At 44.4% G+C, this 25,754-nt stretch overlaps 1 long non-coding RNA gene across 1 annotated transcript; it reads left to right on the forward strand.

Moving 5' to 3' along the window:
* Nucleotides 1–482: 482 nt before the first annotated feature.
* On the forward strand, nt 483–2,991 carry LOC144791303 (uncharacterized). Its single transcript, XR_013602355.1, has 5 exons — nt 483–613; nt 1,187–1,256; nt 1,377–1,450; nt 1,578–1,704; nt 2,736–2,991. It is a non-coding gene; the product is annotated as an uncharacterized LOC144791303 (long non-coding RNA).
* The last annotated feature ends 22,763 nt before the right edge of the window (nt 2,992–25,754 follow it).

Genomic DNA, 25,754 nt, shown 5'->3' on the forward strand with positions numbered 1-25,754 from the left:
CCTTATCCCTGGGTAATCTAATCACCTTTTAACCAATTCCTACATAAGATTTTCATGTCTGTTATTATTTTTTTCTATATTCCGGGTTAGTAATTATTTGAAAGTTACTTGTTTCCTTTAAGTAATACTGAATATCGAATATCCACTATTCCTTAAACATCTTATATCAATAACATTGCTAATATATATATATATATATATTTCTTATTTTTATTTATTTATCCTTTTCCAATTTTCCCATTTACTAAAACTTTAATTCAAATCTAATTCTCAGTTTTCTTTCATTTATCGTCAATCGCTGATCACATATAGTTTAACAGTTATATTCCTAAATACCAGCGAAATGTGTCCACCATTCTCGTTACCTCGGGTTATTTAGAGTCCCATGTCTATTTCCATCTCCAGATACTAACGTAGTGAATCTACTATTTCTGCTACTTAGTTCTCAGTCCTATCTTTATATCCATCGGTCTATGCCCTCCAATTGAAGCCAGCTGGACCACATAAAGCAGCCAACTCCGATGAAGCGGCTGATAACTCTGAGCGATCTAACGCACAGACGGCCAATTCGTGTAAATACCGGGAGTTGAACACTATCAGCGTGTCATCACAGGTGAGAGAATACTATAAAGGGGCCGAGTTTTCTTAGTTTCGTAATGCCGGTTTTAACACGGCACGGTGCGCTTCCTTCTTTTAATCTGGGACGTTTAAAGAAGTGAGAGAATACTTTAAAGGGGCCGAGTTTTCTCAGTTTCGTAATGCCGGCTTGAACACGGCACGGTGCGTTTCCGTCTTTCAATCTAGGACGCTTAAAGAAATGATTATATATTGAGGGGTAGAAACCTCTAGCCCCTCCCCTTAGGAGACGCCTAACATCTACGGTCGCATATCTCGCTGACTCATGGTATTGGTCTCAACCTGCAAAGGTGCGCCCTACTAACTTTCAATCTAATGTTACTAAGGGCATATCCAAATACAATTGTGCTTAAATACACAATGGGAGTACCATACTGATTAAGCTACTACAATTCCGGGACCTTTTGTAAAAGGAAAATTACGCAATTAGAGATTAAGAAGCTCTTGTTACACTAAACGGTCCATCATACAATGAGACACTTCTTTCTTCACAGAATCATGGAAAACGGGTAGTTTATTAAACTCTCCTTGTATATATCTTCATTTTTAGATATGACTACATGAATGTCATCAGTTAGACAGATCCTACTCCTGGAAATCGTTTTTCCATATAAGACCAGGTAAACGAAGAAGTTTATGGTTTGAATCAACATTATAACATCGTACTTCATAGACACAAATGTCGCTTAGTCTGAGCATCCCTGCTAATATACTTTTGTATATATATGCTTTAATTACAGAACTTGACTGGTCTTGTTTGCTGATTTTATCATGTATCATCACTATCGTCATTTACTATAAACCTCCAGATAAGGTATAGAACCTTTAGTAAGCTTTATTTACAACTTAAACACGCTGTATATTTTTATTTTTATATCGACCTATGTTCTTGAAATTAATGCCTTTCTAAATACTTCTTATTTCTATTCTCTTCTATCCAGACAGTCCATATCTACACTATATTGAGTATCATAAATACTGTATAAAACGAACAGGATCCACACTAGTGATTTGTAGCCATCATCGTTATCCATCAACTAGATTTATGACATCTACTATTTCCTCAAGGTATAAGGAATCTTTTTCAATAAAATGTTCCCTTATTTAAGTATAGGCATGATAACTGCTTATGGAATAGGCTGTAACTAATCACCAAGTGCTCATTGTAATATCAAATTTGGATGTCTAATTATTAATATACTAATGAATACGCTACAACTCTAATTTTATAGATAACAGAGATTTTCAATAAAGATGCACCAATTACATCTGAGTTAACAACCAGATCAGAGTTCGCCCTTATTTTGTAAGTATGAATAAAATTATTAGCAACAACCATAAGTATGGTACTGTCTTTTTCAAAATAGCTATAGTATAGATCTCGTAACAAGTTGAATTCCAAAGTTGGACATCTATATATAAGCGCCTAGTTATCTGGATCAGCGCTTTGCATATGACACCAACAGTTTAGTATGTAAAATCGACTATAGACCCAATTAAAAATAATATACTATGCTTATGCAACTATGTCACTACTGGAATATCAACGGGTATCAAAAACTTACTCTACAGCGAGTCAGTCATTAGATTATATTTGAGGGTGTTTTGAGTGTCTATGACAGTGATTATTCAAACTGTTACATCATAGAGGGTCTATGTTACATAACAGACATTGAGACCTTAACGCTAGTGTTACAGTTTCTATGACAAGGTTTTTTTCAAATATCAAATTACTGAATGTTATCTGAACATATAAGAACCTGAGATCCTTATGTACCTGCTACAGTTATGAAATATATAACCTTCCTCCTCGGATGCATAGACTGTTTGAATAATTAAGAAGAGAAATAACACTCTTGAGGATATAATTGTATGAAATTTGTGCAACAGATGTATACACGAGTCAAATGTGTTATATGCTTCTGCCTCTGCCATATAGATGAAGTTATATTATCCAATTCATGTCTTTTCCTTGCTGTTCATATGAAGACACTTAGCTAAACAAGAATGTATATATTATGTGTATATATTTAAGTCCACTGTAAATATTTTGGTTTTGTGATGTAAAAATATTAAGATATGTTTTTTATAATCCATAGAGCAGTAGACGGTAACCTGAGGAAGGCTCAAGAGCCGAAACGCGCGTTGTGTGACATCTACCGCTTTGCCTTCAACAATGCATTCAGCTTTATGTCTATTGGTTTTGTCCTTTTTCTAATATGTTTTTAATTGACTATTTGTTATATTGAAATATAATCCTAAAAAAACAAAAACAAAAGAGAAATACACCAAAAAACTATATAAAATATGTAATTTCTCCCAAAAAAATTGATTGATATGAATAATACATACTAATAAAATTATAACAGAAATTTCCAATGTTTGGAGACTATTATTATACAGTTGGACTTTCTATTTTCAATTATATATCTAGACTGTATTAACTTAAGTACAATTGGTATGTGTCACTTAGCTATAGACTTTCCCTAACTCTGTTTGTTCCCTATGTATAGCAGGTGCTAAGATTACATATAGGGGTCCCCTTTTTTCTAATCACCTCCAAGGTGAAGCCAGGCATCCCCGGCGTTGATGGGGCCGTAGTGGAGATTAAGCAAGCTATTGCCCAAAGTTGCAGAGTGGGACCCATGGTTAGCGTAGGCACCTCGGCGAGAATTATCGAGTCCGCGGACATTGACCCAAGACCCTGCCGTGTCAGGAATTGAACCCTGGTCCTGGGCCGATCTCTGTTTCAGGGTCTGCCGCTTCTAACCGGTGAGCCACACTTCTCCACAAGCACAGCCCACCGAGGCTCGTGACGGAGCGGTTCCGTCATGAGCATGGGAGCGCCGCGCGGCCCCCCCTCCCCCTAGTGCTGCGGCAGAATTGCTGCTGCAGCGAAGGGGTTAAAGTGTCAGCACTGTCAATAGAGGGTGTTCCCTCATTTGCATAGTGGAGTGCCCTATGCAAATGAGGGAATTCCTTTGACTCTGCGCCCGCGCCATATTACAGAAGTGGGCGTAGAGTCAAAGAAGCCCTCAGGAGGTGCACCATTTAAAAGGTGGCACACTGTCAGTGCACCTCCTAACAGCAATCCTCTGCAGGGGGCAAAGGGGGTCCCATGGACTCCCAGGTGTCCCCTTGCAGGTGGGTGCAGTCACTGACTGAACTCCCCTACAAGGGGATCTCTAAACCCCTTTGAAAGTGCAGGTGGGTGCCGCCTGTACTGTGAAAACACGGAGCAGCTTTTCACATGAATACATTGCCCTCAGGGCAGCGCGAGGTCGCGGCTGCCATGGGGACAGGACATACCCCATAATGGGGCACAAACATTGATCATGTGTAACACGGCCCCTAGAGGTAATCCAGAAGACCCCACAAAATGACTCCTCCTGAAGAGCTGGGTGAGGTGAGGGAAATATAGCTTATTATGCAGCCCTCACCCATCTCTAAGACTCAAAACCTTCTAATGCTAAACATGGAAGCATGGCAGCAGCATTACAGTTGATGGTGTGTGTAGTGTGCCCCCCGACACAACATTGTACCTACCCTGGGTGCGGGAGTCGCGCCAAAGGAGATAATAAAAGGGAGTCTCACAAGCAGCTCCTGAACCTGTTGTATAAGACCTGGCGGCCATCTTAGGACCACCTATGTTTAGGCGTGAGTTATCTAATATTATGTTGTCTGCCGGGGGAATTGTCAGGTTTTTGAGCAGGGTGTGCAGATTGGGCATCCCTGGTCGAGGTAATGATAGCCTGTATAAGTGCGTATGTAGTGGTGGTGTTTTGTCTGTAAAATGGCTTGTGCAGCAGGTGCAGTAGCACCAGGCTCCAAGGGCCCCCTGTACTTCGATATTTGTGTCTTTTTACTACTCAGACATGTCCCGGGTCATGGAGCAACGTTGATATCGCCAACATATGAATTTTCCGGGGAACAGCCTTTACAACGCGGGCATTACCACGCGCTGCCATTACTACGCTGCTTTTACAACACAAGTCGTTTCAACGACTTGCGCTGGAGGGCGCTGTTGGACAAGGAATAGTTTAATTTTCTATTCCAACACCTTCCCTACTGTAACGTGGGCTGGAGTTGGAATACAAAATTAAACTATTCCACTATCCAGCGCTTGCAGCGCAAGTCGTTGTAACGACTTGCGTTGTAAAAACAGCGTTGTAATGGCACGCGTGGTAATAGCCCACGTTGTGCTGACATACAACCGAATTTACCATTAGTGCTCATGGCCAGAATATATGGGAAGCATGCAGATGGAGTCTCTGGGGGGGAGGGGGTGGGGGTGGGCGCTCAGGCAAATGGATTTGAGGCGATTGGTTTAAGCTGCACTTCTGGCGCTTGGCTGCAGCGAGCAGCTTGTTCGGGGGGTTAAAGGTGTGTGTGTGTGTGTGTGTAAGAAACTGCTCGTGGTATCTCCATTACTGCCATTACATAGGGTTGGACTGGCCTACAGGGCAGTCAGACAGTGCCTGATAGGATGGCCTGACAGGCCAGTGTGTGTTTGCTTCTTTGGCTGTTTGCGAGCTGGGTTTAAGGTCTCCTGAACTGGTTTTTACTGTTTATTTCCTTGACAATAAAACAAACATTGCTAGCAGCAAGCTCAAACCCATGCAGTCTTCCATCCCTTGGAAAACACTAATGAAGCTTTTATTTACAAGTTCAAAACGGCCATAATTTGCAAATGTGCACTTTGTTACCTATCTAAATCACTAGAGGGGCTACTTTTATTTTGGTGCCCTAGACAATTTTCTGTCCCAGACCTCCCTGATTAAAAATTAAAGTAGGCCTTTTTGGAGTCAGTTTCAATGATCTGTCCAGAATAAGTCTTTTTAAGTGTCTACAAACACACACAGACACAAAGCCAATAGGTGTGCACTGCCAGCAAAAGCCAAAGCCTGTTTCATTTTTTCTGGCATTTTTCCCTTCACATAAAAGGGATTTTTATTTAACACCCTTTACATAGAGTTTTAAAATGAGCTTTTGCCATTGATCTGCTAAATTAATCTTCTGCTGAGCTCCTTGGAGTTGCAGACAATATATCGAGCAGAAATATTATCATGAAGAATGCACAGGCCTGGCAGATTTTCCAAGCACCAGAAAAGAAGAATGTAAAGGTTAACGATGAACTCACATTGGGCCATATGTATCAAGCACAAACGCCGAAATTCGCTGAATTTCGGCGTTTGCGAGCGCATTTTTGCTAAAAGGTATAAGGAATCGCAAAATACCACCAACTCCAAGTTGGTGGTAATTTGCAATTTCTTTGAAAAATGCACTTTTTTGCATTTTTTGCATTTTTCAAAGTGCTATGTGAAGCACAGACATGCCCTTAGGGGATGTATGTGCGCCACATGTGCACCCATGCTAATTTCAGGGGTGCAAAAGGGTGTCCTTTGGACACCCCTGCACCCTTGAAATCGCATTCTCAATTTGCAATTCGCAAATTACTAATCAAAAATTGAGAATATCTTCCCATTCATTCCTACGGGCCTCTAGGCATATAGGAATGAATGGGGAGGTATTTCTTAATTGTGAATCGCAATTTGCGATTCGCAATTAAGGAATATGTAGGATTCGCAAAATGTATTGCAAATCCTACATACATGGCATTTTGCGATTCTCAAATAGCGATTCCCAAAAAATCGCTATTTGAGAATCGCAAAATGACTATTTGATACATACGACCCTTAATTTTTAAAAAGAACTCAAACTTACAACACATTTATGAATTTCAAATCATCCATTTTCATATTTCGTTCTACAAGTTACAACTTACAGAGAAAATCAGATGCTGGTCAGTGATGGAAACCTTAAGAACAGGGCAAAGGGGACTGACCCCCATTAGCACTCCGAGACCACACCCAGGGCAAAATATGCCCCTTATAAAAACATATTAGCAAGATAAATGTTGTTCAACCTATTAAGATTAGTGACTGTTTCCAATAATTTTTGCTCAAGCACTTGCAAAACACCAGCATTCCTTCCAGAGGATCTCAATGGAGCCTTTAAATGGAGCCTCTAAATATCCCTGCACCCTCCATGTGATAAGTATCACAAGAAAATACAGATACATAATCACTAATACAGCCTCATCACCAACAACATTGGCGTCTGGAAGTATGAAATTGAATCCAAACCTGCCTCTGCATGATTTCAACTGCACTTCCCTCAAATCACCACTGGATGTCAGAAGAGCCCCACTGAATGATGCTGACATTGTAAACGCTTACACACTCCAGCAGTTACTCTGCTTGATAAGTACAAAATGAATATTATAATGTGCTGATTGAGCCTCAACCACGTTCTTAGCACAACAGAGCTAGTGTGTGTGCCTGAGCCTACGGTAGGTATGGACATAGGGGTCCCAGACAGATAAAGAGAAATCTTTAACTTTACAAAATCAAATCACGAACAGGAGATGAATCAAAGTACCTTTTTTTTATTCACTGAGTACTCAAAAACTTCTTATTAGTTATACCAATTGTACATCACAAAGATCAAAAAGATTTGTGCCCACATAAGTGATGGGGGGATGTGCAGTGAGGGGAAGGTGATATTCGAGACAAACAAAACATCATTTTTTAACAAACCAAATTTGTACTATGTCACAGTGGCACCCCTCATAGGGGCCACATAATTATGGTAAACAAAAACCAACAATCTTTGATGTCCAGACTTCTATGTACAGCTGTGTTAGTCTGGCTAGAATTAGAAGCTGGTATTGCGAAGGTGGGTAGTCTACGTTTCGACCCTAAACAGGGTAAGGACAGTAACCCTTACAGAGCGGGTCTTCTTCAGGACAAAGAGGATGAAGTGGGCAAACTTCCTGCTTTCGTGAAAGTGGGCAATAAGCAGGTATGGTTGGTGGTCCTGAGTCCACGTATCAAGTCTTGATATTCCAAAAAGATGACCAGAAGTTTATCGTGGAGCAAGCCTACGGTAGGGTTTGTACTGGAAGGGTCCAATTCAGTACAAAACACTATTCTTATTCCCAATTTTACCCCTTTGCTGCGGCGGCAATTCCGCCGCAGCGCTAGGGGGGGCGCGTGGCGCTCCCATGCTGGTGACGGAACCGCTCCGTCACGAGCCTCGGGTGCGCTGTGCTTGTGACGGAGCGGTTCCGTCACGGCCCCGCCCGCTCAATAGAACGCTCCGCGCAGGCACGAAATCAGCACCGCGCAGGCGCACCTAGCGGGCCGTGACGGAACCGCTCTGTCGCCAGCACAGCGCGACCGAGGCTGGTGACGGAGCGGTTCCGTCACCCGCAAGGGAGGGGTTAAAACCACCGCCTCTTTTTATGTCTGTTGCACAGTGCAGCATCCATACACCATGTTGCAAGGATGCCTGCATCATGGGGAGATTGTTTTTGTGCAGGAAGGGGCACCTTCCGCACAAAAACAATCACTAAAGGCTTGTTCCTCTTTCAATGCGTGCTGTAGAATGCAGCACACATTGAAAGAAATAAAACATTTCTCCTTGTTGCGCCTGGCTGTGCCACCCCTAGGGTGTTGTAGCAAACTGATGTGTTTCCAGGTTTATGATTTCTCATAAATCTGGAGATGTGTCTTGTTCCATGGGTGTTGCGTGTGAACACCCACAGCAACACCCATGGAACGCACCTTCAACCCAAAGTGCTGCGTGCAAAGGGGCAATATTCACAAGGACAGAAAAAGCCACGCAGGGTGGCTATTCCTGTCCTTGTAAATATGGGGCACAGAAATGCGCTGCCAGTGTATCACAAAAAGTGACGTACTGGCAGCGCAAAGGGCTTGGAAATCTTCCCCTAAATCTGCTTTTGATAGTGTGAGTCGTAGACTTTTGTGGCAAAAACTGTCACATTTCTCCTCCTTGCGTCTCCCTACGCCACCTCTAGGTTGGTGTAGCATTCAGGCGCATCTCCAGATTTACGATTTCTCGTAAATCTGGAGATGTGTCTTATTCCATGGGTGTTGTGTGGTAACACCCACAGCAACACCCATGGAACGCACCTTCAACGCAAAATGCTGCGTGTGAAGGGGCCCTATTTACAAGGAGAGGAAAAGTCACACAGGGTGGCTTGTAAATATGGAGGAGCCCGCTGCGCCACCAGCACATCATGAAAAGTGATGTACTGGTGGAGCTGGGGGATTGTAAATCTGCCCCATGCTGTTTATAGATATGTTTTGTGGCTGGAAAGATTGTCACATGCTTTGGGCAGCCAGTCACTGACTGTCCCTTCTGTTTTGCCCCTTCCCACCTTGCTTAGTCAGCCATGGGCTTTGGGCAGTGAGGCCATGTCAGTGTGTTGTGTTGGCTTCTCTACAGCACTTCTGAACAGGACTTATCACCTCTTGCTCTCAGTCAGGGGCATACGTACTAGGAAATTAAACACTGTGGCAATTCCAACACACAGGGATACACCATATTTACAAGATTACGACGCACCCCTGTCTTTTCCCTAGCGCTGGTACTAAAAATAGCTGCCTAGCACCTACGCAGACACCCTTCCACCATAGTGCAAGGGTGCATGCATTGCAGGGATGATTTTTTATGTGCAGAAAGGTGTTCCATCTTGAACATAAACAATCAATAATGGTGATTTGATACGTCTATGTGTGCAGAATGCGGCACATATAGAAAAGGCGAAACAAGGAGAAGTAAAAAAAATTCTTCTTGTTGCGCCAATATAACACCTGCGATTCAGCTGCGTTATTTTTTGGGGCTGGTTCAAATTTACAGATCCTTTTAAATCTGGTGCAGAGTCAAAAAGCAATGAGTGTTGTGGTGGAACACTCACAGCAACACCCATTGCACCCCCTTTCAAATAGTTACCTGCATGAAAGGGTACCATGTTTACAAATCAGTCAGTAAAAGTGATGTTTGAGTGGCACAAGCCCCTTGTACCTATGCCCTTTAGCGAGATCTTTAAAGTCTTGTTGATCCCACTCAGATGTCCCTGGTCTCCTCCGCAAGCTTTGCCCTGCTGCAGAGATGTACCAGGTATGGAGCAGGGAAGAGTTTACTTCTTGCTGGCAGTGGTTTAATGGGCAGGCACTGTCCAGTACGGATTAGTGGCACTGCTGCAATTTGAAAGGGAGAGCACCAGCATTCTTCATCCTTTTAATGCAAAAGTACAGAGACTTCTCACTAGTGACCAGATGGCCTGGGATAATGAGTACCTGCACATTTATATTTCCATTACATGCACTGGCTGCTGAGGTGGCCACGTCTCTGTGCACCCTTCATCCGAACCCCACACTGCAGTGCACAGATTAAAATGAGGAATTCTGAAGACCAGATGAACAATGGTGCAGAACTCATGAGCATCAAGGGGAGTTTGAAGAGAACAGTGTTTATGAGAACACCTTAAGCTTCATCTCTAGTGGCTCTCAGTGTGGACGGACCAGATCGGAGAGAGAAGCTTAACAGCCACTTGAGAAAAGGATGGCAGTCTGCACTCCCATCGATACCATAACTTGTGGGACAGGGAGCACCCCGTGGTGTAAACTGGCCTGGGCACAGCCTCATCGTATGGTAAATCCCAACCAGTGAGCAACGCAAATAGTGATAGTCGACATACCCTCCTACCTGCATCACCTTTTTTGGACATAAGTTTGTTTATTAGCTGTAGACTACAAATACATGGCACTGGGCAACTTTTTAATAACACTGGGCGGAGTTCGCGGAGTTGCACTATGCGAAGCTACGCGAAGTGCAAAATAAACTCTGTCGCACTACGCAAAAACTCCGCAAGTGGCAGAGTACGTTAGAAAAATGCTGTTCGCGGTGATTGCAGAGTGCCGGATGCTTGTCCGCACTGTGCATTCATTGCAAACAGCACCATGCACGGTGCAAGCTTACCTTTTCTGCTGCTCGAGCAGATTTTACTCCAGCAGAAGCTTTCTCAACGCAAACCGTCAGTTTCTCAATGCGATCGGTCGCGCCCACTCGCAGTGAGAAACCTGACCCCCCCGCGTTGAGAAATCTCACGAGAGGTTTATTTTCCACGCTCGCGGACAACTTGATGTTGGCAATCGGGAATGAGGAAAAATCACTCCAGGTGGATTTTCCACACTTACGCTCAGCAACTTGATGTTGGTGGACGCGAGCAAGGAAAAAAACTGCGCTCCGCGAAGCGATGTTTTTCAGTACTCCGCGAGCTCCACAATGCGGAGTGCGGGAAACTCCACGAGCAGACTTCACCGCCCAGGGTTACTTTTTAGGGGGCTGGAATTGTTGGCACAAGGGAACCTGTTGCACAAACCTTCCTCCAGTTGACTTTGTGGGGACAATGAAAGGATCATGAGGTTGAGATGGGCATGTATCTTGACAGATGCTTGCCAAAACCACTCAGGACGTAACTTCCATAATGTCATTATTAACTCTTGCTCAACTTTCAAGTTTTGGTGAGGCTGGGTCTGATCACTCTAAAACAACACAACGTTCATAAAGAAAGAAGTGACCTTTTTCAAATAGTTATTACAGTGTGACCATCCTGATGAGATGGGAACACCCCTTGACATGTGGGCATATTGGCCAGAGCTCACTTCGCTCATTCCTTAAAACATCTCTGACTGATGACAGGATTGGTGCTCTGGGATAAACTATTTCACTGCTGCTGGACCTGGCCCTCTCTGCAGAGTCACCCCTGTTAGATTAGGCCCATAAGTGCTCATGCAGTGTCATGTTTTAGTTAGCATTCGGTACGCCATTTTCTTTGCAGGCGCCATTTTAGGCTATTTGAAACTGATCTCGTCAATTTCTGAGAATTTCCCTTTGCTAAGTTTTGTTTCTGAAATAATAGGTTTTGTTTTGGTAATGGATAGCCCATAGCTTTCTCTCTAGATAGAGGCCCTCTCCCACTTGTCTGGTGGCGGGCACAGGGTGAAACGGCTGTGGACTCTGCAAGTTTGTCCTAGATACGAGAAGTGAAACCTTTTTGTATTTCACTGTTCAGCTGCATCCGCTTGGATGGCCTTGTCTTTGCCCAGCTATGAAACGTACATAAAGTATCTCTATTCTGGCTGTTTTTAGTTTCCTCTGTAGCAGTCCCAGCGACTGTAGAGATGGGGCACCACTCAATGAATAAAATAGTTATTTTTTTTTATATTCTCCACTGTCTGACCGACTCTTCATTTTGGTACGGAAGGCGGAGAGGTGGTCATCAGTGACCAGGGTGGCCCCAAGCGGGTCACTTCCTTCACTCCACACATTTAGACTTCACCCCTCCTATTTGTGCTGAAACCGTTTAGTTGGCCTTATGGCTCTGTGCACTTTACCACTGCTAAAGAGTGCTAATGTGCTGTGCTCACTCCCTCAAACATGGCAAATTGGTTAACATCTGATTGGTAACTTTATTTTACTTGGAAGTCTCTAGCAAATTGATATAACCAGGGATGGTAAATTAAATGCTACTAGTTGGACTGCAGCACTTATTGTGCCACCCACTTAAGTACCCTCTTCAAAACGTGCCCAGGCATGCCATTGAACCCTGATTTCAGTTTTTTTAACTGACAATTTGACTTGGCAAACTAACTCCCTTGCCAAGCCTTAAGCTCCCATTTTAAAACATATAAGTCAGCTCTAAGGTAGGCCCGAGGTACCCCATAGGGCAGGATGCTCTGTAATTAAAGGGTTGGACATGTATTACTAAGTTTTAAAAGTCCTGGTAATGAAAAACACCCACATTTGTATTTCACTGCAGTGATGCCTACCTCTCCCATTAGATAATACTGGGTTGCCTAATTTCATTTAATAAGTGGTAACTTTTTATTGGGATTTAAAATCCACTTTCATGGTACAGTTGGATTTTAAGTTGCAATTTTGAAAATTACACTTTTACAAAGTTGGCAATATCCTGCCCTCACTATTTGGTGACTGCTGCCTCTTGCTGGGTCATATGAGGGGGTGTAGTTCGCACAGACACATAATAGAGGGATTAGGTGTGCCCAGATGGGCCATCCCTGGCAGGATGAGAGGGTGTAGCTGGGCTGAGCCCCATTTGCAATTCGATAGGCTATGCCCTGCCTTCACACAAAGGACTTGGCAATGGTGCATTGTGAGAATAACAGAACACTGTAGTACAATAAGGTGCGGGAAATCAAACACCAAACTTACCGCACACTTTTTGGAACAAGGCCACAGTGTTGAGGACCTCACGTGGACTATCATAGAAAAAGTACCAGAAGCCAGGAACCAAAGGGATGAACAGAGAATCCTGCTACAATTTGAACAAATATGGGTCTTCTGTCTTAAGAGCCATCAACTTGGATTGAACGATGATATACCATGGCAGGCTCTGGCTAGACAATAGACCCATGGGTACCCATCTGACAATTATTAGGCTCTCATAGTTTCGGCTTGATAAGATCACAGAATAATATTTGATGTATTATTTGATTTAGTAATTGGATTTGTGAATCTTGCTACATCTAGGGCAGTTGGTAGTGTCTCCCTGCAATAGAGGAGATGGGTCTACCTGTTCTTAGCTTATTTTATCCATTGATTGCAAGTTTCTTTTAATGATGCAATTTAGTGCTTTTGTCCCCGAGTCACGCTGAAAATGATACTGGGACCCCTAGTAATTACTGGAGACATCGGATAACTGGGCAGAACCAAGTTAACAGAACCCCAGTATCACTGCCACACAGATCGGTAACATCACATAATAATTCCCCATTAAGATACAAGAACTGGGATGCCACTGCTTCCTTCCCCTAATTCGGGGATAAGGAACACCCCGTTACGGAAAAATTATGGTAGTTATCACCAATACACATTCTCCGACGTGGGGGGTGAAGATCCGACTACAATTCCCAGGATACGCTGTGGGAGCACGTAGCAGAAGTCACAGAGTGACGCGCTTCCACGTTGTGACCACAGAGACCATAGCACAGAATGAGATGGCAGACAGAGAAAATTGGGGGAAGGAGAAGGTGTTAATGGGATAATATTACACTACAACATTTTCTTTTTTCCCTCAGTGAATGTGTTCCCGTACTTTGGGACAAGCCTCAACACGCAACGATAAGGGAGCGGATCTTAATTGACCGGCTCATATCTGGGGGCCCCACAAAACCGGATTACGGTAGGGCCATAAGTGAAATAAAAGGCGACAGTCCTGACGAAGACCGGGGTGACCACTTTTGGCACGATTAAATCGGTCGAAACATGTTGACCACAGCAGTGTTTGGAGGGAAGTATTGAGAGATCCTTTAGTCTCTAGCAAGACATTTCCCATCCTATTCTTCCACGTTTTAATCCTGATATGGGTACCAAGTAAAGTCTAATAAAGTAATTCTTTCAGTTGGCACCCTAAATCAGTTTTAGCACTTCCTATTAACTGCACTATTGTCGCACTATTTATAGGCTTCATCACATTACATGTTACGTGTTGTTTGTGTTTTATGGTTACTTGTAGTGTTGTGTGGAATTTATTATTTTTCCCCTCCCTTATGCTCCGCCCTGAGTGTGGCTACACCAGGGCGTATTGTAAGCAGGCCCAATGATGAAGCATGTCACATACTTCAGTATGTGAGTGAGGGCAGTTTTTTCCAATTTATGGATTTTCCTGCGTTTGTCTTGTGGTCTTTATATGTGTACTCTACACCCCTCTTCGTGTATACGCATTGTGGCTGCAGCCAGGCTATAGGCAGACAATTACAAGAATTTCAAAAAGACTTCATTTTCAGGACCTGCAGAAGGGCTGTCAGAGGACTGCCTACTGCTGTGGTCTGCGGTGTACTTCAGAAGACTGCTTTGCTACACCTGGAAGTATTGCTCTGCTGTCTGAAGCCTGCCTTGAACCCTCAGAGACCTTCCCTGCTGATTGAGCCATGCTCCACGTCTTGCATCTAAGAATACCAGAGTGACTCCAAGGCTACTTGACTGGCCTCTTGATCTGAGCCTCTGGGTCACAATAGGCTTCCTCGTCTAGCACCCACACCTGGACCAGGCCTGAGTGAGTTCTAATGCTCTGAATGGTACATCTCCATTCCTGGACCTATGAAAGTGGTGATAAAGGTGCCCAGATAGAGAAAATCTAAAACTTTAGATGGAAATGATTAGGTTAAAAACTTCTTTGAGAATTGAGAGGAGACCAGAACCAACCTGCTGTTATAACAAGCTAAGCTCCAGATCTCACAAGAGGAATGAAGAGTCAGCACTGATTATTATAGTACGGGACTTGTAGAAGGCATTTCTGAGGAAGGATAAGCAGAATGTTTTTGTACAGTAGCAGGAACAAGAGAAAGGAATGCCTCTAGATAGAAATAAAGATGGTGGATACTGAAAGACTATTAAAAAGTCAAGAATTAGAAGAAGAGAGACATACATTTGTGCACACACCATCGAGTCTGCAGAAAGACCTTAAAGTTAACTTGAAAGAAAAAGATCATAAAGAATGGGAACATGTCAGAATATGCCATTTTGAGTATGGTGAGAAGCGTGAGAAGTTGTTGGCCTGGAAATTTAGGGTACACAAACCAAGGACAATCATAAAAGAAGTATGCAACAAATATTCATGCTTAATGTAAAGCGATGATAAAGAGCTTGAAGACATTATTTTCAAATTCCATCAAAAGCTATACACAAAAGAAAACAAACTGGATAAAGTAGAACTAAATAGGTGAAAACAAAACATTTGTTTCCCGATGCTACAATTGGGTCAACAAAGTTATATGAGACCCAATTAAGACAGTAGTTAGGAAAATTAAGAAGGGTGAAACACCAGACCCAGAATGCACACAAATGAGTTAAAATTAAGTTATCAGATCATCTCAATTTGGAAAAAGCTATTCTGTAGTGTAGGTCCTATATTCCCAATAGGCTCTGCGCATTGGAATAATGTATCCTATAGTTTAGACATAGGACTGAGGTCGACTAGGTCTCTATCGAATGTATTAAACTTAATAGTGAATGCCAGCTAGCTCAGAGGTCACTAGAAACTTTCTCGAATTCACAAGAAGGAATTAGTTTCTGACAACCGCATAAACATGACAACTTTGTTTCCCAAGAATAAGAAATGTATCTCTAGAGTCGCGGACACAATAGATAAGTATTTCACTCAGTCAATCGTGCATGCTTTGTTTCTACAGAGGTGCAGAGAAATAGAGGGTTTATTGAACAGTCTTCTTTCTCATGCAAGTAAAGTGAATTGCTACAATTGTTAGGCAGACTGCAAAGTATAATGCGTACAGCAAGAATAGTATAATAAAATAATACTGTAAAAAGCATTGTATGGTTTCTAAACCATATACAAATACATACATAAATAACATTAGCTAAAATACTCAACTGGTGCTTCTAAAATATGCCTCCCCCAATGTACCTAACCTAAGTCTAGTACGAGGAAAGAAGTAAGTGTGGTGTAGCATAGGTTTAGTTTTCTTTGCCAAGAATCTATCCAAGGTTTCTCTTAGGTTCTAATCAGCTCCGTACCTTTAGTTTAGAATGAAGGAGGTCTGATATCCCTGTCTCGGGATTTGATTTCCCAACACCCCGCAAGGGAAGCTTGGAAACACTGGAGCTGGATTCTCGGTGAGAGAAAGGACCGTTTCTCGATCAGTGAGTCAGCTGGAGGGTCGGCTTCCTTCGGCACTTGCTGTAGCGAGTTCCGTCGGGCAACTAGATAGTTGAACTGCTCCAAACCACTGTGTCTTGCTAGAGCAAGTGAAGGCATATTTATACCTTGAAGGGGTCTAATTTGACGTAAAGTCAGGCATGATAACATCAGGAAAGAACCCCTATGGAATAGTAGTTCTTTGCAAAGTACATGATTTCTTGGACAAATCAATATTCAACAAGGGGAAGGTCCCTTACTGCTTAAGCCGTTTTTCCTAGAAATCGTTGTGACGTTTGATAAGAGTGGAAGTAGCCATGCCTGTATTTGGTCTGCATGGGCTATGTCTAAATAAGGGAATGATTTCTATGCCTATATTAGGGCAAAGTGAATTGTTCCTATAGAAGGGCATGAATGTGGAAAATTCAATCGGAACCTAAAACGCCACACAACAATTCAATCCTATTTTTATGGAAGTAACCCAGCTGCTATCTACATGATATAAATCTGTTTGTTGCTAAGTTGTGACTACAAAGTGATTTCTAGTATTCTAGCAGGCAGATAAGCAAGGCTGCATGAGTTTTGATACACAAGAATCAAAATAGCTTTCTACTGAGCAGATATCTTCACAAGCTAACATGTAGTCTTCTAGAGCTATAGATCTGTCTGCGGCACTTAAAGCACTATTAGCGGTATTAGCACACGACTCAACAAAAGCATTTGGTAGAGTTTTCTCACTCATTATAGTTTAGGAAAATAGCTTGATAGAGTGGTACATTCAGGAAGCAAGAGCTTAATTAATGGAAATTTGACCACGCAATTCAACATAAGGAGAGGGACTAGACAAAATATGTCCATTATTTCCTTTGTTATTTAACTTGTATATTCAACTGCTCACCCAACAAATCAGATGAGAGATTAATATTATATGTTTCTCTTTTTTGGGGTTTGAAAAAAATATTGTTTTATTTGTGGACGACCTGAGATATCTTTATGAGGCAGATTTGCAATTTGCTCTCCATACATAGAGCATTTTGGTGAATGACTTTAAGATGGAAATCTTGGCTAGGAATATACCTGAAGGGAAGATCATTAAAGAGTGAACTGGTATGTCTGAGAATAAAGGTGGCATAATCTGCATATACCAGTGCACATAAATAGTATTGTTGGAATCAGAAGTTTTCATAATGGTATATGGTAAGGGAACCCTCTATTACTTCGATTTTCTATTTGGCCGAAAGCCGAAACATGCTGTACAAAATCTGTTATTTTAGAACGCTAGCTCTCGATAACTTTCTTAAATTTCCATTCCTTTCCTAGATAAATGAAATCTTTAAATTTCTATTTCAACAAACCAGTACTGCAAGACCTCCATAGAACTTTAGAATAATTAAGGCTTCTTTTTATAATTATAGACAGGAATATAGAATGAGCATAGAATCAAGGAAGCCTACAGTCATCTCATATTTGTTGGACGATTTGCAGGAGGGATGGCAACTTTATTTGTCCTTGGTGACTTATATCCAACATTCTTTTGTTTTGACCAGGTTACGGTTGGACATGGTACATCACTTATGAGCATATTAGCAAGAACCTCGTTAAAATTATCGCTGTTTTAGCGGCAGCAAACTGCCTCTACAACGACGATAATGGGCTTGCTAATATGCGTTATAGAATTCCAATAGAAGCCTAGGTTAGATGTCCAGCACATCTAACCTGGGCTTCTATTGGAATTCTATAACACATATTAGCAAGCCCATTATCCCCGTTTTAGCGGCAGTTTCCTGCCGCTAAAACGGCGATCATTTTAACGAGGTTCTTGCTAATATGTCCCCAGGTCTCCTACCCCAAAATGAAAAAACGATTGCTAGACATGATCCATTTCCCCTGTGATGGCCTCTTGAAGCAGAGCACACAGCACTTGATAATATTCTGTGATTTTTAAGATTGTGGATTAGAATTGACTACATGGAAATCAGTCTGCTAGCCCTTTAGCCTTATTAATTTCAGAATGCAAGGATGTGTTGGCCAAATTCTGTCAATTTTCTTTCCCTGCAAGAAGCAGCACATGCTTTACCATGGCTATTTCTGGTCAATTCATGACAACAATAGTCATGGATTGTGATTGAGGAGGTACCAATGGAACACAAAAGCACATCCCACTGCAACAAAAACAATCATTTTAAAGTTTATTTACAGTTTTGATTCTTTCAGTGTTTAATATTAATAGTAAAAAGATTGAAGACATGGTTGTTTTAATTACCTGAGCACCACGAACTCCAGCACCTTGAGACGCTCACAAGGGATTTGGCCACACTTTATAAATCTGGAATGATTTGACTGAGGAGTGCAAGAGTGAATATCCTTAATGAATAAATCATGTTTGACCTTTTCATTATACTTTGAGTTGCCCCCTTCTTGCATTATCCTGCACAAGTCCTCACTCCACTTGTAATTGATTATTTTTGATTTTGGACACTAACATTGGCTACCCATATCATTCATCTAGATGCCAGCATGGGTGAAGATTTTCAGAGAATGTAACATGCAAGTTATTATCACTGTTGAGTTCCTGGCCGCTCGCAAACCCTGAGAAGTGTTTTTCCCCCTGACCGCGCTACTGGAGTAGCCTGTACCCAGCGCTGTTGCAGCTCACCAAATCACCAAGGACTACTTTGCTGCTGTGGCCGCAGAGGAGGGAGAGGCGCCGGCCCCGGGACTGCGAGGACCAGCATTCACCACCTGCAGCTGGTCCTCTTCCCGTGAGTGCCGCGCCCCCTCCCAGTGCCACGCCCTGCAAGAAAGTGCTCAACTACTCGCGGCTCCCGCTTCGCGGGCGCCGCTCGCAAACCCTGAGAAGTGTTTTTCCCCCTGACCGCGCTACTGGAGTAGCCTGTACCCAGCGCTGTTGCAGCTCACCAAATCACCAAGGACTACTTTGCTGCTGTGGCCGCAGAGGAGGGAGAGGCGCCGGCCCCGGGACTGCGAGGACCAGCATTCACCACCTGCAGCTGGTCCTCTTCCCGTGAGTGCCGCGCCCCCTCCCAGTGCCACGCCCTGCAAGAAAGTGCTCAACTACTCGCGGCTCCCGCTTCGCGGGCGCCGCTCGCAAACCCTGAGAAGTGTTTTTCCCCCTGACCGCGCTACTGGAGTAGCCTGTACCCAGCGCTGTTGCAGCTCACCAAATCACCAAGGACTACTTTGCTGCTGTGGCCGCAGAGGAGGGAGAGGCGCCGGCCCCGGGACTGCGAGGACCAGCATTCACCACCTGCAGCTGGTCCTCTTCCCGTGAGTGCCGCGCCCCCTCCCAGTGCCACGCCCTGCAAGAAAGTGCTCAACTACTCGCGGCTCCCGCTTCGCGGGCGCCGCTCGCAAACCCTGAGAAGTGTTTTTCCCCCTGACCGCGCTACTGGAGTAGCCTGTACCCAGCGCTGTTGCAGCTCACCAAATCACCAAGGACTACTTTGCTGCTGTGGCCGCAGAGGAGGGAGAGGCGCCGGCCCCGGGACTGCGAGGACCAGCATTCACCACCTGCAGCTGGTCCTCTTCCCGTGAGTGCCGCGCCCCCTCCCAGTGCCACGCCCTGCAAGAAAGTGCTCAACTACTCGCGGCTCCCGCTTCGCGGGCGCCGCTCGCAAACCCTGAGAAGTGTTTTTCCCCCTGACCGCGCTACTGGAGTAGCCTGTACCCAGCGCTGTTGCAGCTCACCAAATCACCAAGGACTACTTTGCTGCTGTGGCCGCAGAGGAGGGAGAGGCGCCGGCCCCGGGACTGCGAGGACCAGCATTCACCACCTGCAGCTGGTCCTCTTCCCGTGAGTGCCGCGCCCCCTCCCAGTGCCACGCCCTGCAAGAAAGTGCTCAACTACTCGCGGCTCCCGCTTCGCGGGCGCCGCTCGCAAACCCTGAGAAGTGTTTTTCCCCCTGACCGCGCTACTGGAGTAGCCTGTACCCAGCGCTGTTGCAGCTCACCAAATCACCAAGGACTACTTTGCTGCTGTGGCCGCAGAGGAGGGAGAGGCGCCGGCCCCGGGACTGCGAGGACCAGCATTCACCACCTGCAGCTGGTCCTCTTCCCGTGAGTGCCGCGCCCCCTCCCAGTGCCACGCCCTCCCTTCACCCGGAACTACATAACTTTTACCCACCACGCGCATCGCGGGACGCGCGCGGGTCGGAGCCCGGGGCGAAGCCCGGGCCAAAGGGCGGGCCCGTTGTTGCCCGTTAGTGCCCGATAGGGACCGGACCGGGCCATCCCTTTTCCATCTACGGTACTAAAGTAAGTTGCCAGCATGCCAGCTAAAACTAGGAGCAATACCAAGGCCAAATCTAAGCACGCACAAGAGGTAGCCCAAATAACGGGTCCAATTGACCTTTTTATCTCGCGGGCTCACGAAAAAATAAACCAGAGCATTGCACTAATGGAAAAGAGAGTGTCTCTAGACCTCATGATTGCGAACGCTAAACGCTCCTCACTAGGTCCTATTGCAAATGCCACCTCTCCCATTCACCTTACCACTCATAACTGTTCTCTCCCACTGTCTCTACTAACGTCAGACACAATTACTGTGCCATCTACAGTAAATCTCTCTGTAACCCAGTCTGAGTCAGATCCATCTTTTAACTCAGAGGATCTGGAAGTAACCCCTGATTTGGCGATTTGTCACACACAGGATGAATCGCTGACGACCGTTAACCCGTCCCAGCAAGGCATAAGGGAAGGAGCAATCCCTAAACGATTTATCCCGCCAGCTGGGGAAATAATCACGGCCCAGCCCGTTGACCATGACATAATTCAACTGACTAACACAACTTCACAAACTACTTTACTCCCCATAGTATCCATATCGCATCAGACAACACTAAATGAGCCTAGCGACCACCTTTGCAAAACCTGTAAAATTACATCGCAGGTTCTCATTACCATTAAAGATCTTTTGTTCCAACATCTAAAACCCATTCAACTTACCATCAGAAACTTAGAAGCTCAGCTTAACATAATCTCTGCTACTCTCCTCGATACTAGTACGCGCATCGAAACAAGGGGCCAACGAAATCCACCACAGCCGTCAAAACAACGACCTCAAGTAAAACCCCAAAAAGTTGATGCACGCACTAATCCAGTATCCGTAGCTCAAAAAAACTGCACGCAAAATGTCCCAAACCAGAACCCTCCAACCAAAGTGCCCCAAATCCAGTCGAATAAAACCCCGGCTGTCTCCAGGCAGCAGCGGGACAATACTCCAATGTCTACTAACAATACTCCAGGTTTATCTCCAACTAATGATACTTCCAGAGTCCACCCGGAAAAAAATCCAGCACCCACCGTCGTGAAACCCATGACCTCTCAACCTCCTTCTAAAAACACCGACAAACAAAAAACGCCATCAACTGGCCGTCCGGTTCACTTGCCGCCGGAGGCTACCCCCTACACGATAGTTCTCACAGGCGTCCCAGAACTAACTGACGACACCCCGGAAACTGCATGGTCGCTTAAAAACAAGGTCATGCAGTGGCTAAGTGTCAATAGACCCCTTGAGTCCCATCTATCGGGGGGTATCAATACAGTCCGTAGGGTAGCCTGGGTAGGTAAAACAACTAAATCATTACGAGGAGACTGTATTGTAGTAACATGTAAAGATCCCACTGTGGTGGACTACATCTGCGCGTGGCCCTCACTGGAAAAGAAAGGGGGGATTGATGCTCGGCATCTCTCCTATTTCTACCCTCCAGTGAGACAGAACCGCAACACTCCACCATGGTCTTGGCATCAATTCCCTACAGAACCATGGAACCAAATACCATGGAACTACGTGGAGTATTCACGAGATCGCTCAGCCTGGAGCGGCCCGAGGGAACGTCCGAGAGAACGACCAAGACACTACTGGCACGAAAGACCCTGCCCAACCTATGAGAGCTGGCAGGGAATTCCAATGCAAAATCGATTCGACTGTCTGGAGATGGTCGATTGACCACCAGAGAGTAGCTCGAGAGATATAAGACCTGACACAATAACACAACCAGTCAATTCCACACAAAACTCATTACTTCCAGAGTCCCCCACTGATAATCGCAAAGAGACACATCGAGAAATGTCACATTCCCCATTTAATGCTACAAAAACACTTTCTCCTTTTATTCCGTCATCAGAAGCAATAAATCCCCACGGTCAGTGCTATCGATCAACTGCTCCTATCAGCGCTCCAGTCAGATCCCCGCAGGCCAGTCTACGACAACCATTAACATCTGAGGCCAATGTCCACCGGGCAGAATTATCTTGTCCCACGACGGACTCTGAAAACTTGACCGTTTCCATCATTTTTTGGAACATTGCCGGCCTGACGTCAAAACTAACATCTTCCCCATGGCTAGACACAGTGAAGCCTCACCAAATACTGTGCTTGCAAGAAACCTGGTGCACCGCCCCATTACATCTGGCGGGATATAAAACTCTTTTCACTACAGCAGTACCAGGAAACATGGGTAGGCCAAAGGGGGGGCTTACGACCTACATTGCCAACATTCTCCCCGTCAGAGTCAAGCTACTAAAGGAGTCACCCACTTACCAAATTATCCAGTTAATATCAACCAAGGAAAGAAGTCACATAATTATTAACTATTATAATAACTCAGGCACCCTGGAGTGTTGCCTACACCTAGAGGAAATAGGCGCATACCTAACAAGTATTCAAAATGAGAATAGTAAAATTCCAATCTATTTGATCTGGGGGGGTGACTTCAATCTTGCGCTGTGCCCCAAGCACAAAAATGGGACATGCGGGCTACTAGATGACTCAGGGAACTCGATACCCCACTTTGTGCATACACCATGCGGCAATAAGCTAAATGAACTGCTTTTCTCGCTAGACATGGATTTCGTGAACGAATTAGTTGTCCCACAGCAGGACTTTCTACCCACCTTCCATGGGCGAGGCTGCTCCACAACCATTGACTACATAATGGCCTCGAATTGCTATAAAGGGGAAATAATGAAATACGAGATCGGACTTAACCCAATAAGCGATCATTACCCACTTTCTGTGTCAATTATCATGAAACAAACCGGCCTGCACCCTACTAAGTCCGGCACCCTTGACCAACACCTGATTTCCATGCACAAACAGAATGGGTATTCAATCAAATGGGCTAAAATTGATCCAGTAGAGACAACGCAGAGAATCCTTGTAAGCGCCCAACCTTGGCTTCAAAAATGTATGTCTTCTGAGACCTCACCAGAGTCACTCATTGATTCCTTTCAAAACATACAGCAAGTGGTTAGAGACAACCTATTCGTCAAGCCAAACAACAAGCCCAAGCTCCCCTCGGAGAGATGGTTTGACATCTCTTGCCGAAAAGCTCTCACCGCCCTTAAAGAAGCCCTTCGCAAACAACCAAGGGATCCACAGGAAGTCTCCCAACTGAGGAAACACTACAACACCGTCCGCCAGGATCGTAAGAAGCAGATCAAACACGATCTATGGCTGCGCCTACGTGAAAGTGCTCTAAGCAAAAACAGCACCGTATTCTGGCAGACTGTTAGATCACCCTTCTTGGCCAACAGTAATGACCCAAATCACCTCGATGTAGCGATCTCAGAAGAGGATTGGGTCGCCCATTTTTCAAAAATATTTGGAACGCCAAAAACTGTCATACCAAACAATCAAGGTCAAGAAGCTGATCCGGCGAAAATCACTATTTACCCTATTAATATTCACTTTTCTCTCAATGAAGTCATAAAAGCAATCAAGGCCTCCAAAAGTGGAAAGGCCCCTGGCCCGGACGGAGTCCCAATGGATTTGTTTCTATATGACGTAGACTACTGGTCTAAAATAATCACGCGGGTTATGTCAGCAGTAGCATCTACGGGCCTCTTCCCCTCATGGTCTACCTCAACACTGTTACCCATTTTTAAGAAAGGTGACCGTAACGATCCATCTTGTTACAGACCCATCTCCCTCCTGGACTCCATGGGGAAAATTGCGGGTCGCTTACTCCTGGACCGATTACAATCTTGGGCCCGGGCGAACAAAATCATAACTGACTTGCAATATGGGTTCCAGAAGGGGCTTGGGACTGTGGAGCAGGCCCTCAATCTTGTACTCCTGACTGACAAATATGTCCGTGCCAAGGGTGGAAACATCTTCCTTGTATACGTAGATTTAAGCGCGGCATTCGACTGTGTTCAGCACGCGAAGCTTTGGGAAATCTTAGCGGACCTTGGTGTGGACCCCCCAATACTAACGTTTTTAAAAGAACTGTATACAAATGCAGAAGGTCGAGTGCGATTTGGCACCAGTGGAGAACTTTCGCGCTCTTTTCAGATAACTAGAGGAGTAAGGCAGGGCTGTGTACTGGCTCCCTTCCTGTTCAACCTTTACACAAACGGGCTCGAACAGGTGATGTTGGGAGGGAGCCAGGACCTACCACAGATAAACCATCGCCCGATTCCTACCCTCTTATATGCTGACGATTCAGTCATCATAGCACGGACTTTGAACGAACTCCAGCTTCAGCTTGATAAGTATGTATCTTTCATGGACTCACTTGGCCTTAAAGTTAACACCAAAAAGACGTTCACAATGAATATTGGCCCCAGGATGAAAGTTTCTAAAACCATTTCCATCAGCAACCATAGACTAGACAAAACTTCAGTGTACCCATACCTGGGCATTTTAGTAGATGACAAGATGAATTGGAATAAGGCAGTGGAGGCGAGGAATCTACATTTTCGCCGAGCTACCTCAGCTTTAAAATCTTTTTCGAGGAAACTTGGCAAACCTGCCCCGTCTGACCTGCTATCCATATACTACGCTAAATGCCACAGTGTGGCTACCTATGGAGCGGAAATCTGGGGTTACAGCCGTATTGACCAGCTCCAGATCACGGAAAATGTGTTCATCAAGTACATTTTGGGTCTTCCCCAAAGCTCCCCGATATTGGCCTCACACAGGGAGCTTGGGATCGAGTACATCATCGATACCATCCGATGTCAGCCCATTTTATTGTGGCACCGAGTTTGGTGTAACCCTGAAAGCCATTTAACCCGCTCCCTAATCCTTGATTGTCTGAAACTAACAAATTGGCGAAAAATCCCGTGGCTGAAATTCATATACAACTTCTTTAAAGATCTGGACCGTGAACAATACTTCCTTGATCCCCCTTCAGTCGAAGACATCTCAAGAAAACAACTAAAGCAGATGGCGTTAGCCCATCTGAGAGATCTTCGAAACCAGGCCGAGATCATTAAACCAAAAAACGAGAAAATCTGTTCATTACAGATAGGAAAAGTAATCCAGCCTTATCTGACATTCTTTTTATCAAACTATGAAAAGTTTTTAATTACCAGGCTGCGTTTTGATGTTTTTTTCCGTTTGGTTACATTCCCGGAAATACAGAACTGGTCCTCTAATATGATGAAATGCCCCTGTGATGGAGTCTCTACACAGTCCACGATTCACGTTGTCCTTTTTTGCAAGTACTATAATCTCGCAAGGAAAAGATGGATCATTCCGATCCTCCGGGACAGCGGACTTAGACAATCTTATCCAGCTCTCTTCTACTTACAATCACCAAAA

Source organism: Lissotriton helveticus, chromosome 11 (assembly GCF_964261635.1).
Source record: "Lissotriton helveticus chromosome 11, aLisHel1.1, whole genome shotgun sequence".
NCBI lineage: Eukaryota > Metazoa > Chordata > Amphibia > Caudata > Salamandridae > Lissotriton > Lissotriton helveticus.